Genomic DNA, 17487 nt, shown 5'->3' on the forward strand with positions numbered 1-17487 from the left:
GAGGGAATTGAATAAAAACCTTGAGCAAACCATCTGCTATTACAATAACCTATATCACCATGAAAAGGCCAATTAACTAACTACCTGGTATTTCACATTTTCATTACCACATTGCGCTGGATGTCTTTAAGTTTCATTAAGGCAGAAATCGTCTTAGAGATCCAACTTAAGATCTTCTTATTATATACACAAGGCTATTCACTGCAGCACTATTTGCAAAAGCAGAAATAGTCCAAATATCCATCAATAAGGGACTGACTGAATAAACTACTGTACATATACACAATGGAGTACTAAGCAGCTATAGAACAGAATGAGGAATATCTCCATATACTACTGCAAGGTTATCTCCAGAATATATTCCTAAGCAAAGCAAAACAAAACAAAAATAAACAAACAAAAAAAAACCCCTCAGTGTGTACAGTGTGCTACTGTTTATCTAAGAAAGGATGAGGGATGGTTACCTATATGAGAAGGAGAGAAAGGTAACAGTTGGACTTCTTTGAATATGTCTTCTTCTGTAGACTTGACTTTTGAACTGTGTAAACATCATACCTAATTCAAAATTATATTTAAAAACCAATATTAAAAATCAAAAGTAAAATTAAATAAATGGCCCAAACTGTGTATCCTGTTGGTTGTATGACTGCAGAAACAGAAATTATAATTCAAGTGACTTTTTTTATTTTATTTTATTTTTTTTTTTTTAACATCTTTATTGGAGTATAATTGCTTTACAATGGTGTGTTAGTTTCTGCTTTATAACAAGTCAAGTGACTTTAAAACACAACTTAAGTGTAGATTTCTAGTGGGATATACTTTAAGGACAAAAAAGGCCTGCCCAAAAGTGCAACTGTGCACACATGCAAACACACATATTGTAAATTGCTTCCAATAATCACGTTGTTGACGGCTGTGCTGTATTGTTATTCTGAGGCCGTTGTGTATATATGGTGGGATAAACAAAATGACAATTATGTAGGTATCACTGAATCTTTGTATTTGTCGAAAGGGGATACATATGTAATATCATTGAGGTTAATTAAGTTTGAATTGTCTTTATCAATAAGAACTCATGATATAGTTTATCTTAAAGAAAAATTATAGTTGTGTATCCAGGAAAGGCTTTAAAACAATGACCCATCTAGTAGCAATAATACTCCTAATAATTATATTGTGATATCTAAATAACATTCCCCTCCAAAAGAAGAAACAAGGGCTCCATTTTTTAAATGGCTGATGATGGGGTCTACAGCAGAAATGTACAAGAGGACCCTGGAATATCTTCTACTGAAAAGTAAGGAAGCCATCAAAGACCCCTAGGGCATGTCAAAAGGACTCTGAAGCCAATATAAATAAGCTTCCATTGCCCAAATATAGGATCATTTGAGGATCAATACGGGTAATAACTACAGGGATTGAAGCACATCATATATGTTTAAATGCAAGGTTCATAATCATGCTAAAAATGATTAGTGATCATCTTTGGAAGGTGCTAAAGAACCAGCCCATTATTTTGAAAACTGGAAAATAAATACAGGGAAAGTATCAATCACTCATCCTCCCTTTTCCATGTGATTTCTATATCAGGATAAATGTACCAGAAAAGCGGTAAGTGCAAAAAACTTGGGAAACAGTGAGGACAGTGTCAAAATCAGGCGAGAGGAATTGTGGGGCACCAACCACAGTGTGGAAAACCAGTAGGTAAGTGGAGAGGGTGACGGCAAGAAGAGGTTGCAAACTGTCATGACGGTCTAAAAAGAGTGACAGGGAGGCCTGGGGACAAAACAGTGGTAAGGAAGAGTGGACAGATTTAATTAACTAATTGGATGGATAAGAGGAGTGAAAATTATCAGTAAAGTTTTTATATCTTGGGTGATTGATGGATGGTAGTGCCATTAACCAAATTGATGATTCTAAGGAAAAGCAATTCTCTTATTGAATTCCAACAAAGTTCAAAATTATCCTTAGAAAAAAATGCACACTGGCCAATTAGGGAGTAAGGAAAAAGAGGAAAAGTGCTGGTACTGCCCTTCTTCCTAGAATCTTTACTTTTCCCATAAGATCCATTTTTACTTCCAATGTATACTTTTTTACATGTTGACTTTTACTATGTTCATTTCTGGCTCTCTTTCATTGGAAGACACTTCCAGTAAGTGATCTATACTCAATGCTTCCAGGACGGGTCCAAAGTCCTCGCTCAACCAATTTCTAGCTGTGTGACTTTGGGCCATTTACCTTTCAAAGCCTCAACAATCTTATCTGTAAAAACAGATAATAATATTTATCCTACTTTTTTCCATGCTGGCCATTCATTCACCTAATAAACTACAAGGACAACAGTGAAAGCAGTGGCAGCAGCAAAAATATAATTTAATGCTGCTGTGAGTACTGTAAAGCAGGAGAATAAAGTGAGATGATGCAAAAAATGGCATGTATGTTTTTAATTATGATAGAAGATATTATTTCCTCAACTTATAATTACTTAGCAAGAGTTGCTACATGCACAGCATGGTGGAGGATTAACCATACATTATAGGGCATTTGATAAAAACCAACTACTTGCCAAGTACTCTCCTAAGTAACTAGTGTGTACATTTCCAGCAATTCTCAATACCCGTGAAGGCAGACATAATTATCTGAAATTCACCAATGAGGACCCTGAGACCCAGAGATTAAATAACGTGTCCAATGTCAAAACAGCCAGGAATCTAACTCAGGAATCTCTCCTGGATCAAGTGCAAGGTGCCTAAAATGAATGCTGGTCACAAAACTACCACTGAAAATATTTGGGGACTTTTTCCCACTTTTTAACAGGATAAATTAGAGCACCATTTCTTTCAGTAAAGCAGAATTTTACTTTCCAATAATATCCCATCACAAAATGTCACTAAAACAATCTATAGCAAAATTACCTGAATATAAAGCCAAGCAATCCTTATTAACACATAAAATGAAAATGTACAATATCTTACAATATAATGCCTAGAATGAACCAATTTGGGGGGAACTTCATCTATTCAAAGTGTAGCAAAGAAATAAGTAACTAAAAGGCCTCAGAGACAAAACAGATGCCACAAAGTTCAAGCACAAATGCACATTCATGTTAGTAACTAACATGCCCCTTAGTCCTTCGAGTACAATTCCTAAGAACCTTGGCAAACTGGTTTTAAGCCTGCAACAAATCATTAGCGGGGCAAGAAGGGAGCCACAGGAAGGCATAGTGACAACTGCAACGTATGACATCTGACAGCAATAGAAAGGGGAAAATCATAAAAACCAGTTCAAGGAGGGTAAGGAGAGCACAACACTCTGGGATCATATATTATAGAAGCAAACAGTTTTACAAGTCTCAACAGATCCTAAGGGCATCTCTAAGAGACTCTCAGTAATAGCTGTAAAGACGGCTGCGAGTCAGCAAGAACTATATTTAACTGAAGTGTTTAAAATGAAAAGTACATTGGTGTTAAGGGGGTAAATTGTTATTTAAAAAGAAAAAGTCTAGAATGGTTCATTTCCCAAGGAATCAAGAAATCTGAGGTTCTAACTGTCATGAGCAGCACCTTCACTTTTTATCACCTTATTTTCAATCAACATATAGCAAATTCCCTAAAGCTATATCAACCATTTTAACCCTGCTATTAAGATAAATCTTATAATGTATAAAGAATTAGGGGGTAAAGATAACATGCATATCAAGAGATTTGGGAGCTTATAGCAAGAAAAATTCACTCCTCATCACTATACAAATACATTTATTAATGAAGAAAATGCACATGAGAGATATAGTTTACTGTCTGCACCTCCATTACTAGTAGAAATAATACAGAAAAAAAGTGTGTCCATTAGAATATAACTTCCTTTCCAAGCCTCAGGACACATACACACCCCAACTTGCCTCCATATTAGGTGTGCCTCAGGCTCTTGATCCTCCCAATGAAATGTTCTACACTATCTCTGGGCAACACTCCCATACAGTATCCCAGATACAACCCTTCCATTCTCATGGTTAAGAACATGGACTCTGCAAATAGCCAGCCTGTGTTCAAATTCTACCTCTGACCACTGAATTGTGTGACCCTGGGCACTTAATTCTCATCTGTAAAATGGACAGTAAAAGTACCTAGCACTTAACATCACTGAAAAAAGGTTAGTGTGTAATTCAGAGCACACCTACAAAGAACCAGGCACTGTGTAGGGCATTAGGGATACTGGGATGAATAAGGAACAGTCACCACCTTCAAAGAACTCAATCTCATGGGGAAAACGGACCATTAAAATAGAGCATATATGTGCTATGAATAAAGGTATGTACGCTATGGGGCAACAGAACACAGAAAAGGAAGACTTAACCCTATGGATTCCCAGAGGACAGGTCTCCTGTGTCTTAAAAGAAGGTAGACAAGCAAAACAAAGGCTACAATAATATCTTCTGAGGCACAATTAGGTTTAATGACTGCGAATGATGTATAAGTGAATGTGAGGTACTTTGTGTTTGTAAACTGCAAAGCATTATATGCACATTATTGACTTAAGCTACTGAAAATACCCAACTGCCCGCAAACCTCTTCCCCATCCACCAATCTGGCAGCCTGAAATAATCCCACAATAAAGGTTCATCTCCCAAGCATGCTTTACATCCTTTTAGAAAAATCAAAACACACCTAAAAGTGGAGGCAGATGAAAAGAGAACTAATATTTATGGAAGTCCTCTATGTACCATGCACTTTACATTACTTATTTCACCTAATCCTCAAACAACCCAGTGAGGAAGGTATCTGGATCCTCATTTTACGATTAAAAAAGAAGAAGCTTCACAAGGTTAATTAATGTGCCCAATGTCACAGCTACTAAGTGTATGAGTTAAGATTCTAACATTGAAAACCTGAACTGCAATCACTAAATTACACTGCTACCCTAGTATACCAACCAGGAGTAACACACATTAAGGGGTCACTGTGTTAGTTTGCTGGAGCTGCCATAACCAAGTACCACAGACAGGGTGGCTTCAATAACAGAAATGTATGTCTTACAATTCTGGAGGCTAGAAGTCTGACATCAAGGTGTCGGCAAGGTTGGTTTCTTCTGAGGCCTTTCCCCTTGAGAGAGACAGCAGATGGCCTGTGTCTTCACACGGACTTCCCTCTGTGCCTTAATTTCCTCTTCTTATGAGGACATCAGTCATACTGGATTAGGGCCTACCCTAATATACCCTATCTCCAAATACAGTCAAATTCTGAGATACTGGGGGGATTAGGACTTCAACACCTGGATTTAGCAGGAAACACAAACAATTCAGCCTGTAACAGTCACACAGTGAAAAAGATCCTCCTTTTAAGAGTACATGGGGAAGGACCTTAAATGTTTTTAAATCATAAATGAACTTTGTCAAGTTTCTATTGAGAAATACAGGTATGTACTCACAGCAAGATACAGCCAAGGAGTCAGTGATTACCACTCCCTAGGGAGCATTTTGGAAATGTATTGGGGTGCTTTTACAACTCTTAATTATTGGGGGGAACCACTCTGGCAGAGGCCAGAGGCATGGAATGTGGAGCAATCCCACATAACAAAGAATCACCTCATAACCCAGAAGAGAGAAATGTTACGTCAGACCAAACCCAACACAGGTAGGTATCAGGAGCGCTCTTAATATATGCTACTATGAGGTAGATTTTATTAAAAGTTAAGAGAAAATGCCAATAATTTAGGGCAAAGACTTTATGGAGATAGAAGTTTGAATCAAATAAAGACATCATATCAAAATTAAATGATGTACTCACTCCATGCTCTATATATTAGAGCATTTTCAACCTCCCACTTGTTGAAAAGGATTTTAATGCAATAATGGCATTCCAGCAAAAGCAATGAAACCTCTGCAAAAATGTCACAGAGGATATGAGAATCCTTTTATTAAATTTCAAACAAAACGTTATTAAATTAGTAGCCACATAAGCCATGTCGATCTTGATAAAAGTTACTTTTAATATTTCAGATTATTGTCACACTATATATTTTTGAAATTTTTCATAACACTAAAAAAGCTCTGCTGTGAAAGATGATATTGAAAGTAGTTGGGGGCTGCCTGTTGTCTTTCAGTCTTCTCTGTGTAGAGACATCTGTTGCACAACTTCTGCATAGCTTCTTTTTTTATTGTTTCTCTTTTTAAACCATCCTCTATTCCTCATCACCTAGAGAAGGATATGGTCTTTGAGGTCTTTTGAAGTACTGGGAACCCAAAATATGCCTCAACAGGTGATAGCATATTTCAAAATACAAGATATGCTTTCTGTGATACCTCGTCAGTACCCTGTCCCATATCACAACATAAGAAATTATTTTGTCACTAGACCTACAAATATGGCCCAGGTCATTTGTGAGAATATCATACTTCCTCATTTTCTCCATGTTGACAGTCTATAATTTGTCCTGGCATGATTTTCTCTACTTCAAGTATTTCCTTCTTTCTCTTATCATACACAAACAAGTCTTGTCAGTTATCACTTATTCTAACATTTTTATTACAGTCCACGTGCATCACTGATCTTTCATTTCCCTGAACTTCTTATACAGAATTATTGTCTTACTTCTCACAAACACAAACTTACTCTGTAGAAGCAGGTACAAGCATCAGTTACTTCATTCCATCCTCTAGTACAAGTGCCCTCACAATTACACCCCCAAACACAGACTGTGTTATGTGTTATACTCATTTATCCTTTATATTATTATCCTGGTGTTATATGTTTTATAATATGTATAGGCAGGTTATATTACCTATGAACTTTATTTCTTACACTACAAAAAATTTATTTAAAAGGGGGAGTTTGGGGAAGATAGGGTTGAGGGCCACATAGAGTGACTTACAGAGACCTGAAGCAGAAGAACTCGGAAATAGGACCTGAATCTAGTCAAGATGAAAAGGAAAATGTGCTACATTACTGGTGCTTTCATAGCTCAGCAAACAGAACTAAGAAACAGTAGCCCAGAAATTGGAAGCAACAAAGTTGAAGAAAGAGTAAAGGGGTTAAACCCAATAATTAAGTGTGAATATGCAAAACTGACTCTTGGTAATGGTGCTTAGACCAATTCCAGCAGCAGCCATATCATCAGGGTTGATTAAGGAAGCTAAGATAGAAGATGTGAAGAAAAAGTAGAACTTCAATCCTGAAAGAGTAGCAAGAAGCTGAACCTCTCTAAATAGATCAAGTCTTTAAATAAAGTCTATGGCCCACATAACATGCTCACCACTAGAGTAAAAGCTTAGTTGTACTACAACTGGCCTATTGTGTGGTATTATGGGCTGGACCTCAGAGGAATAAGAAAATGGGCTCAAGAAGTCAGAAAGAAGAACAGGTCAATACCGAGGCCACAATACCGAGGGTTTAGCTTCAGGAGAAGAAAATTCTGTCACTAATAAGCTCGCATCCCTGCTTCTAGGCATGACAATGAGAAAAAACATTAGTGGCATTGAGAAGAACAATGGGGGGCAATTGGTTCAACCAATTAACTCTAAGTGGGCTTCATTTTCCCTAAACCTGGGCCGACATCTGAGTCAGTAACTCAGGGTTACTTTTAATTGGGTACGTCTAGAAGAGAAATGCTGAAATCGTTTGGTCAAGACTCTGATGGTTAAAGCATGTCATGGTTTATTAGTTTGTCACTTAACTAGAAAAGATAGCTTCTAAAGGAACAAACAAGAATTGAAACAATGATTTGAATTCCTCCTTTCATGTCCTGAAAGATAGCAGCAATATAAATTCTGGAACATCAAACTCATCTGCATCTCCCGTCCCTCTATTTTAAAAAGGTCATTGTGAATTCCTAATAAATATAGTATTAAGCTAGATTTAATTCATATCAACTTAATCTTAAGTGATAAACCAGGGAGACCACATGTGATCGGATTACCTGCAAGAGAGCACATTCTTATCTTTTGCTAGAACTTTAATGAATATTCTTCACATCCAAACACAAAACCTAGTTACTTTAGGAATTATACCCTAGCCGTGGCTTTAAATTTTTTCAGACTAAGTCTGAAATTACAGACTGATAAATTAGAAGGTAAACTATCATTAACCCTTTGGTAAAAATCATGAATATTTGCCTCTATCCAGTCAACATCATCAAGAACAAACAATTTAAATTTGTTTCACCTAACTAAAATGTAAAGCATTTAAGTCATAAATATTTGTCTTCAACAAAATTTCTAAAATATATATTTCTTCTGATTTTTCACATTAAAAGGGGAAAGCTTTAAATACTGTCTTGTACTGCTTAGCCAGTCTTTGCTTTCCTCTTCCTGTTTATTCAGACTAACAAAGAAGGGTCAGCTTTCCCTTTTTCACCCCCAATTCCCAATTTAGCATGCATTAATCTTTAGAATATAAGGTTAAAAAACATTTTTTTTTGCAAACTGAAGAAGCTACAGCTATTTTTAAACATTGATTTATCCGTTGAATGACCTCTGAAAAACCCAGGTGCTCAGTGACTAGCATTACATAACTGATAGGACTCTCTCTTCACTCCAGATATTGGAGAAATGGCTGCCACACGTTTGATGCTGAAACTGAGATTTAAGTACATAGACAAGAAAAGGAGCTGGGTGGCTCCTATATAGTCCTACCTATAGCCTCCTCTAGAAAGGTTGTGTACATAAATTTTTCATGCTCCCGAAGGGTAGGGTGGGGAGAGAAGAGACTTGCAAGTCATGCAGACCTGAGCTTAAATCTTAGCCCAGCCACATATTGGCAAGCTATTTCCCCCGGGTTTTAATTTCTTCATTGGCCATGGGATAAGGATACCTACTTCTCAAAGGGCAGTTATAAGGACTGAATGGAATAACATAATAAGTGCCTAACTAAGCAGAGTTGTAATAAATGTTACCTTCCCATCTTCCCTTCCCTATTTGATGATAATTGTGAATTTTAATATATCTAAATGAAAACTCGACAAATAAAGTGCTTTCATTCAAACCATGAGGAAAATTTTACTGCAATTTAAATCTGTATTACATGTTTAATACTTTAAATATCTATTTTCTTTAACCTCCAACTCTCCCATTTTTTGGATCCACAGATATTCTGTACGTAAATGACTGCCACTTTTTAAAATACGGAGCACTCTGTGGCCAATACATTTAACTAAATTTCTATGTGTTATGTAATTATATAAAAAATGAAGGAAATAAAAAGAAAAGTAATTCTTGGATGACAGTATGACTTTTTCTGGTTTTGCAATCCCTAATTTTAGTTTTGTTTTTTTAATATCCTACAAACTTTTTATGAACTTCTATATTCTGAAAACTAAATTATTTTAAATACATTTGAAAAGATAAATGTATGTCAACCAGCACTTAGTGAACTTTTAAGAGACCCAACACCCTTCTCAGTCTGTGAGAACTGTATATCTTTGATGTACAACAATAGACATGGGTTCTATTTTCTGGTCCCACCCTCTTTGGGCAAAGCTGATTGCAGCAGGGGTGGAACTTGTCCTAAGCTAAACTAATTATCCTGTTTAACCCTAGTCTGGCCAAAATTAAACTCAAGGTCTTGGGGCAGCCATGTGCAAAGAGAATCAGAGAAAGCCAATCTTCAGAGAGAGAGAGAGGAATGAATGACTCTCATAGAAAGAAGCAAAAATGAAGCCAATGTAGCCCAAAACACAAATGCTACCAGAACATGAGAATAGCTGCCAAGGTTACTGAGCCCTTGCCCCTTTCCTTCATACTCATCCCTCGCCAGTGCTGTGTTTCCGTTACAAGTAAAAGAAACTTGGAGGTAGGGGAAATGGGGAGATGTTGGTCAAAGGGTACAAACTGCCAGTTATAAGATAAATAAGGTTTGGGAATCTAATGTATAGCATTGTGATTACAATTAATAATACTTACTGTATACTTGAAAGTTGCTAAGACAGTAGATCTTAAATGTTCTCACCACAAAAAGAACTGGTAATTATGTAACATGATATAAGTATTAACTAACTCTGTGGTGGTAATCATTTTGCAATATGTAAGGGTATCAAATCAACACCTTAGACTTACACAATATTATGTGTCAATCATACCCTGATAAAGCTAGAAACAATGCTCTACTTACTGTTATTTTCTGACAACATGGCTGGCAGTATTATGTAAAAAATGTCTAAGTTATACCAAAAATTAAATTGTGATTAGAGAAAAAAATGAGGAGGATTATTACTTAACAGAAAGAAAAGGGCAACAAGTTATGTTTATAAGTGGAGATGGTGATGGCTGTGAGTTCAACTAAGGTAGTTAAGTCAGTGTTTTTCAACTGACCTGGACCCATTAGTGGGACATGAAATCTGTTTAATGGGTCAGGACAAGCATTTGTTTTTAATGAAACAGAACTGCTGGGGAAAAAGTAGTAAGGATAAATACTGGTATTTAGGATAAATACGTTTTCGTGAAACTTTTGTTTTAGGTACACTCACTTTTGAGTAACTAAGTCACAAAGTCTCCTATATTTCTTCTGGCTGGGCAAGGTCAAAAGAGCTTAAAAGTCATTGACAAAGCCATGTTTCCAAAATACCAACCAGAGACAATATCTCCTACAATTGTACTCCTATAGCATATTTATTCTCCGAGTTAAAACAAATGAAATTACTCCTAGGAAATAAAACTTTAAGTCAACTCAAAATGGATCACAGAACTAAATATAAAAGGCAAATCTATAAAACTTCTGGAAGAAAGGATAGGAGAAAATCTTCAGGATCTTGGGTTAGGCAAAGATTTTATACCTACGCCATGAAAAGCATAATCCAAGAGAGAAAAAAATTGATAAATTGGTCTTTATTAAAATTACAATCTCTTGTTCTGAGAAAGCTACCATCAAGAGAATGAAAACAAGAAGAAACTAAGAAAAAAACTAAAGAATCTAAGAAAGAAATATTTGCAGACCACATATCTGATAAAGCATTTGCATCCAGAATCTATAAAGAACAATTACAATTCAACAATAAAGACAATCCAATCTTTAATGAGCAAAAGATCTGAACAGATACTTAACCAAAAGATATAAGAAAAACCAAGAAGCACATGAAAAGATGCTCAAAATCATTAGTCATTAGGTACATGCAAATGAATGCAATAAAATAATTCTTTACCCATTCTCCCAGTGGCACATACTTCGGAAGTTTCCAATTGTTCCTCATTACAAGTAATATTATAGGGACCTCCCTGGTGGTCCAGCGGTTGAGAATCTGCCTTCCAATGCAGGGTACATGGGTTCAATCCCTGGTCAGGGAACTAAGATCCCACATGCCGTGGGGCAACTAAGCCTGCGCGCCACAACTCCTGAGCCCATGCTCTCTGGAGCCTGCATGCCACAACTAGAGAGAAGCCCGCACGCCGCAACTAAGCAGCCACATAAATAAATAAATAAAATATTTTTTAGAACACAAGTAATATTATATAAACATTCTGAGTCATATGTGGAAAGGGAATGTTGCCTGCCATTCCAATAAACAAAGAACATTGCCTACCATCAAGCCATCAGCCACTGCAGGCAGTCACCCGAAGGTGTGCCCTGAGAGGAATACAGGAAGAAAGAAAAAAAAAAAACAGAAAACATTCTGTGCTCTGGATATTGGCCCTAGATAGTTAGGATGCATACCTGTGGAATAATTTCAATGAGCCCAGATTCTTGCATCATCCCGTAGAAAAGCAGTAAAATCATTAACTTGAGAGGTCTGTTCTTTGTGACTAGCAGTAATCTTTTACCAAGATTGACTACATGTATTCCCCAACCCCTAAAATTCATATATATCCTGGCTCCTCCCCTACCTCTTCAGAGCAGTTCCTCAGAGCTATCTGAGAGGCTGTCCCAGACCATAGTCCTCAGTAAGGTCCCCAAAGAAAATTTAACTTTAGGTTGTGCATTTTTCTTCAGTTGAGACATACACCTGTGCACACATGTGAAAGACTTTCTATTGGATCCACTCTTCAAAGCAGAATCACTGGAATGAAGGGTATTTGTATTGTTTTTATAGATAATAGAAACTGTTCCAAAGGCCATACTAATTGACACTCCCAGGAAGAGTGAGTTTAATTACCTGCCCACCCCCTGGACTTATCTGATGTACATTTTTTTAAAAAGCCTCATTGAATTTCCTGATATTTCACTAGTGAGGCTGAGTCTTATACTTACTAGTTATTCACACGTCTTTTTCTGTGAATTTACCATTTCAATCACTTGCCCTGTTTGTGTTTTGCTTTCTTTTCTTAAAAATTTATTTTATTGAAGTATAGTTGATTTGGGCTTTTCTTTTTAAATTTATGAATTATTTTTCTACTTTAGATATGCATCCTTAGTCACTTTTATATGTAACTATCGTTTTCTCCTACTTTGTTACTGGTACTTTTTAAAAATGATCAATTATTGGGGTATGATTTACATATTAAAAATTCATTCATTAAAAAAATATGAGATAACATTAAAAAAAAAACTAACACCAAGGTGCTAGCAGGGAATAATTTACATACAATAAGACTCATTCACTTAAAAAAATAAGCACAATGAGATACCAACACATACCTACTAGAATAGCTAAAATTAAAAAGAAACCAAAAACAACAGCACCAGGATGCTGGCAAAGATGCTGAGCAACTGAAATTCTCATAAATTGCGGGTAGAAATAGAAAATGGTACCCACCCTGGAAAACAGCTTTGCATTTTCTTATAAAAAGTTAAACATATATTTACCATATGATCCATCAATCCTACCCCAAGATATTTACCCTAAGAAATGAAAACTTATCTTCAAGCGAAAATCTGTAAACAAATACTTTCGGCAGCTTTATTTATAGTCACCCCAAACTGAAAACAGCCCAAGTGTTCTTCAACAAACAAATGGCGGTACATTCACACCAAAAAATATTACTCAGCAATAAAAAGGAAAAAATTATTGATACATGCAACAATTTGGATGAATCTCAAAGGTATTATGCTATCTAAGTAAAAGAGCCAGACTCATAAGACTATATAGTGTATGATTACATTTCTATGACATTCTGGAAAAGGCGAACAAAACCTGTTATAAAAGCTATTATACCAATATTCCATTGCAGAAAGTTAGAGTAAGGCCCTCGCTCAAAAACTTAAATATGACACTAACAGCATTCACTGTTTCCAGAAAAAACAACAACCACCTTATGATAATGCCTGCATCTATCCGTTCAGTACATTAGAGTTTATAAAGCACTTTCACAAATGTCATCTCACTTGAGTTATTACAAAATACCTCACAAGCAAAGAAAAAATACCCTCACAGCATTCCAGCAGCCATGTTCACAGGAAGCTGCAAACCCTAATGACCACTATGAGATAAGCCCTGAGCACAGTTAAGAAGTAGAGATGGGCAAACCCCAAGCTACATTTTCTTTCCTTCCCCTGAGTGACACTTAACCCAAAGGTAAAATTAAGTCAGTCCCAGATAGTACAACAGACCAGATTCAACGATAAGGCTGTGGTGTCCCCAAGCAGGAGCACCTCTGGAGGAAGAAAACGGAGAGGTATATACAAGCATTTGCACACATTCGCATTCATTCCAACCCACAGCTGCTGAGAGGAAACAGCAGGCTGTCTCTTTTCTAAGGTCCATTTGATTCTGAAGATGTCTCCGTAGAGAATGCTCCTCACAAAATAACAGTAACCTTTTTCTCCTATTCCCAATGCGGCCCCTTCTTCCTTAGTACTGGGCCTTTGTTCCTCGCATCCCCTCTTTCTGGGATATGCTTTGATTAATACAACCCCACTTCCTCCACCACAAGGCAGAAATTTAAGCCTCACCCATCCTTAAGGACTAGCCCAAAACTTCCCCAATTGCCCAAGCATAAGTCATCACTCCCTGCTGATTTCCACTGCATGCTGCTTAGCTTTCTCTTACAGAATTGATCTCAATCTGCCTTATCTCATAGATGTCTGAGCATTTCCAGTCTTAAACACCTCAAGAGCAAAGGCCTAGCCTTGTTCATCTGGGAGCCGCCACAATAGCTAGCAGTTTACCTTGCTGTTCAGTTGGCCCTTGGTATCCTCTGATGTGAACCCCACGGAAACAGAGGAGAGACTGTATTCACTGCACTAGGCCATTTTGTATAAGGGGCTTGAGCATCCAAGGAGTTGGGTATCTGTGGGGGGTCCTGGAACCAATCCCTTGCAGATTTGAGGGACGACCGTACACACAGTAAGCTCTCAGCACTTTCGTGGAACTGCACCTGTGTACGAGTGTGTCACATGATTCCAAAAAGCACCAGATAAAAAGGAAACACAGAGGTAGACCTGAAAAGTAAAATACTCAAAATAATAAAGCACAAATATTTTTTCCTGTATTAGTCGGGGGTCTCCAGAGAAAAGAAGCAATAAGATATATATATCTATAGGTATATTGATACATTTACCTTTATAAGATATAGTATATATAAAATACACAGTATAATATAGAGAGAAGTAAAATAGTATGTTATATATCCATACATTATAAAGATATGCTATATATTATAAAATATATATTTATACATTTTATATTATATATAAATATATAACATATCTATACTTTTATTATATATTTTATTATTTTTTAATACACACACACACACACACACACACATTTTAAGGAACTGGCTCACAATTGTGAAGGCTGGCAGGCTGGAGACCCAGAGAAGAGATGATATTGAAGCTTGGGCTGGAAGGTAGTCTCAGGGGGGCGGTGGGGAGCAGAATTCTCCTTTCTTAGGGGTAGAACAATCTTTTTTTTTTCTTTTTTAACTTTTTATTTTATATTGGCGTATAGCCGATTAACAATGTTGTGATAGTTTCAGGTGCACAGCAAAGGAACTCAGCCATACAGATACATGTATCCATTCTCCCCACCAAACTCCCCTCCCATCCAGGCTGGCACATGACATTGAGCAGAGTTCCCTGTGCTATACAGTAGGTCTTTGTTGGTTATTAGGGGTAGATCAATCTTTTTCTATTAAGACCTTCAAATGGGCTTCCCTGGTGGCACAGTGGTTAAGAATCCGCCTGCCAATGCAGGGGGACATGGGTTTGAGCCCTGGTCCGGGAAGATCCCACATGCCGTGGAGCAACTAAGTCGGTGCGCCACAACTACTGAGTCTGCGCTCTGGAGCCCGCGAGCCACAACTACTGAACCCACGTGCCACAACTACTGAAGCCTGCGCGCCTGGAGCCCGTGCTCTGCAACAAGAGAAGCCACTGCAATGAGAGGCCCGCGCACTGCAACGAAGAGGAGCCCCCACTCGCCACAACTAGAGAAAGTCTGCACACAGCAACGAAGACCCAACGCAGCCAAAAATAAATAAATTAAATAAATTAAAAAAAAAAAAAGACCTTCAAATGATTGGATAAGAGCCACCCACATGGTAATCTGCTTTACTCAGAGTCTACTGATTTACATGTTAATCTCGTCTAAATAATACCTCCAAAGAAACACCTAGAATATGTTTGACCAAACGGCCAAACTGACACATAAAATTAACCATAGCATCTCCTTTTCTCTACACACTACTCCACACCTCTCTCCTGCCAGAACTTCTCCCCAGTGCTACCACTATAGTATGAGCCACGTCCTTTAAAAAGAAAGTTTTATCTAAGGCAAGCTATACAAGCTCAGGCTAAGTTCTAACTAAATGATAACATTCCAGAAGCCCAAGTGACACCATATAAACCAAACAAATTATCCAATGATGAAAATGTTCAAAAGCTCTTTTAAAGGTTGCTGATAAACCCAAATTGTATATAACAATTTAGATCGCAATATATGTTAATTTTGCTACATTGCAGCACATTAAAAAAAAAAACAAACACAGAAGAGTTCGTTTCAAAATAACCTTACTCCTAGAACACACCACGACATTCTCTTCCTATGCTGCTCTTTCTAAATAAGGTACAAGTGACCTCAACTGAAACTGAGATTTCCACATATCAAGAAGAAACAGAAGAGAGAAAAACTGTTTCAAAATGAACTGTATTAATAATCTTAAATGCTAAAATACTCTAATGCTCCAATAAAACAGAAAATTAGAAACTGTCAACTATTTCAACTAAGAATTTTTATGCCTTTTTTCACAAATATCTTATGACACAGAGGCAGCACCTAGCAGACTCTTACTCTCTCCACCAAATTCTGAACTTTTAGCAAAGCACGCCCAGTCTTCAGTTAGTATATCTCCTAATAGTAAGGAAGATCACATTCAAATTTATTAATTCAACATATATTCATTGAGTGCTTACTACGTGTGAGGTACTGTGGACAATGCAAAGATGTCTCCAGTGGAGAAGACTGGCAAAAGCATCATTTCAAAATAGTGCAGTGCATGAAACTGCTCTCATCACCCAAGGTCACTAAGAAGTTCTAGTAGGTACATTCAAGTCAGTGAGCATGTTCACTCCTCTTTGACCCGGCATCTCTGCAGCATGACGCTGAAGACCACTCTAAACAACTCTTTCTTCCTAAATCCACTCACTCTTCATCTTCTGGTTTTCCTCACGCCACTATTTTAGATCTCCACTTCCTCTGCCCAGTTCTATCTACAATATTGGTGGTTCCGTTCATCTGGTCTCATATTTCTGTCCTTCTCCCTTTATATACCCTCCTTAGGCAATCAATCTCATGCATCACCTTGGCTTCAAGAAGCACCTGTTTGCTGACGACTTCTAAAATAAGTTTTTTAAAACATTGGTTTTATTTTTAAATTATTTTTTATTGTGGTATAAAACACATAATGTAAAATTATTGTATTTTTTTAATCCAAGACCTCTTCTGAGAGCCAGAGCCACATATCCAACTGTCTACTAGGTAACTTGGATGGCACAAAAGTGCCTTGATTTTAACATGTTTAGAATTTAACTCCTCATCCTATCGACATGATTTGATCCGCGCCCCCCCGCTTTGTATTCTCTGGCACTAGGGATGGCATATCTTCTGCCAAGCAAGTACAAGCCAGAAATCTGGGCTGCAGCCTTTATTCCTTCCCACTTTCTCACTCCTTCATGCATTCAAGTTGTGAAGCCTTCAACTGGCTTTTAAATCCATCCCTCCTCCTCCATCTTTACTCTACTAGACCTTAGATTTGACACTTATCTATAGCTTAGATTACAGTATCGGATTTCTAACTAATCTAATCTCTGGACTTTCCTTCCTTCAATTCTTTCCACAAATGGTAGCCTCAGTAATATTGCTAAAAGGCCATTCTGAAGGCACTTTTCTGCTAAACAATACTGCAGTGGCTCTCCACTGTCTTCAGTATAAAATCTAAACTCTTTGGAGTTATATATAAGCCTTTCAGGGAGGACCTGGTCACTTGCGAATTGTCATCACTCTTCACCCCCAGCACACAAACTGAGTTCCTTGCCCTAGTTCATGTTTTATCTCCCTTATATGGCTCCCTCAGCCCAGAATGACCCCTCCTTCCCCCACTTTGCCTAGTTAACTCCTACACATTGT

General features: G+C 37.3%; 1 protein-coding gene across 4 annotated transcripts in view; it reads right to left on the minus strand.

The window, feature by feature from the left end:
• Nucleotides 1–17487, minus strand: part of KLHL13 (kelch like family member 13) — a 191437-nt gene that overhangs the window by 135946 nt on the left and 38004 nt on the right. The gene's annotated exons all lie outside the window — the stretch shown is intronic.

Source organism: Eubalaena glacialis, chromosome X (assembly GCF_028564815.1).
Source record: "Eubalaena glacialis isolate mEubGla1 chromosome X, mEubGla1.1.hap2.+ XY, whole genome shotgun sequence".
In the NCBI taxonomy this organism is placed as follows: Eukaryota; Metazoa; Chordata; class Mammalia; order Artiodactyla; family Balaenidae; genus Eubalaena; species Eubalaena glacialis.